The sequence below is a fragment of the Garra rufa genome, chromosome 13 (assembly GCF_049309525.1).
Source record: "Garra rufa chromosome 13, GarRuf1.0, whole genome shotgun sequence".
Classification (NCBI taxonomy): Eukaryota; Metazoa; Chordata; class Actinopteri; order Cypriniformes; family Cyprinidae; genus Garra; species Garra rufa.
Window position 1 is genome coordinate 5,455,142 of NC_133373.1, and position 2,178 is coordinate 5,457,319.

A 2,178-nucleotide genomic window follows, 5' to 3' on the forward strand; every position below is an offset into this window, starting at 1 on the left:
CTGCAGGGAAAAGACTTCAGTCGGTCACACAACACCTGCGCTCATTAGCACTCATAAAACACAGCCTAATGATAGAACACATCACTGTCTTTGTCGTCCTGCCAGAAACAGTTGGTCCTTCTTGTTTACAAGCTTGTACTTTATGGGCATTTCAATGGTCTATAAAAAGGACCGATAACAGCAAGGAGATTAGCCCAATGCTAGAAGCTAGCGTGACCTATCAGCTACCACACGATTTGAGCAACAGTTCTGGCGCCGGTTCATTTTGGTATGACATCCACACACGAAGCAAACCTAAACACACCCACAGAGTCAAATGAGTTCAAATCACATGCAACTGGGACACATTCTGCAATTGATGTGGTGAAAACTATTTACATTGGAAATAATCAGCTTTCAAATAATAAAATGTATTGCTGTGTATGTAAATAGTGCTTAAGTGATGCTTAAAGGGACAGTTCACCCAAAAATAAAAACCGTGTCATTTACTGACCCTTATGTTGTTTTAAACCTGTTTCAGTTTGTTAAACATTAAAAAATGTATATATATGCGGGTCGCAGTTTGCAGTTTCTAGTCTACATTGACTTCCATAGCATTGAAAAAAATGACTATCCCTTTAAAAAAAGGTTTTGATTTTTAATTTTATTTGAGGGTCACAATTATTTTTAATACTTTTAGATGTGTTCTGAGTTTTAATTGTATTTTTAACTTAATTGATCTTTTTTCTTAAAATAGAATTCATTTTAAACTAATTTGTTTATATTTTGAGTTTATTTACATTTTTTCTGAAAATATAATAATTCTTTTTTTAAATAAATGTATTTCTATCCCTTTAGAAACATTTTTATTTTTATTTAGTTTTGCATTTATTTGAGTTTTTTTCTTAAAATACAATACAATTTATTTTTAAATAAATCCTTTTAGAAACATTTTAATTTATTTAATTTTTAATTTAGTTAACTTTTTCTTAAAAACACAACACAATTCATTTTAAACAAATTTATTTCTATCCTTTTAGAAACATTTTAGATTTTTAATTTTATTTTGAGCTTATTTGAACTTTTTTCTTAAAATATAATTCATTTTATTTCATTGTATTTCTATCCTTTTAGAAATATTTTGATAGTTTATTTTGAATTTATTTGAACTTTTTTGTATTTTAAACAAAATTATTTCTGTTCCTTTGGAAACATTTTGATTTTTGTTTTTAATTTATTTTATTTTTATTTTTACTTTTTTTCTTAAAATACAATAGAATACAGTACATTTTTAAACAATTTATTTTTATCTCTTTTTATTTATTTCAACTTTCTTAAAATACAATAAGTCTATTTAAAACAAATTTATTTTTATCCCTTTAGAAACATTTTAATTTTATTTTGAATTTATTTTAACTTTTTTCTTAAAATACAAGACAATTCCTTTTAAACAGTTTTATTTCTACCCCTTTAGAAACATTTAGATTTTAAATTTTATTAAAAAAAAATATATATATATTGAACTTTTTTCTTAAAATACAAGACAACTCTTTAACAAAATGTATTTTTATCCCTTCTGAAACATTTTAATTTTTATTTTATTTTGAATTTATTTTAACTTTTTTTTCTTAAAATACAACACAATTCCTTTTAAACAGTTTTATTTCTACCCCTTTAGAAACATTTAGATTTTAAATTTTATTAAAAAAAAATATATATATATTGAACTTTTTTCTTAAAATACAAGACAACTCTTTAACAAAATGTATTTTTATCCCTTTAGAAACATTTGATTTTAAATTTGAATTTTTTTGATTTTATTTCTTAAAATACAACACAATTCTTTTTAATCAATTTAATTTCTACCCCTTTAGAAACATTTTGATTTTAAATTTTATTTTTTAAAAATGTATTAAATTTTTTTTTCTTAAAATACAACACAATTCCTTAACAAAATGTATTTTTATCCCTTTTTTTATTTACCAAAAATGTTTTTCATCCCTTTAGAAACATTTTGATTTTCAATTTTAATTTATTTCAACTTTTTCTTAAAATACAACACAATTTTTTTAATCAAATTTATTTCTACCCCTTAAGAAACATTTTGATTTTGAATTTCTTAAAATACAATACAATTCATTTTACATATATTAACTGTTGCAAAGTCGAGTGACATATTTACACCCGAATATAAATAAA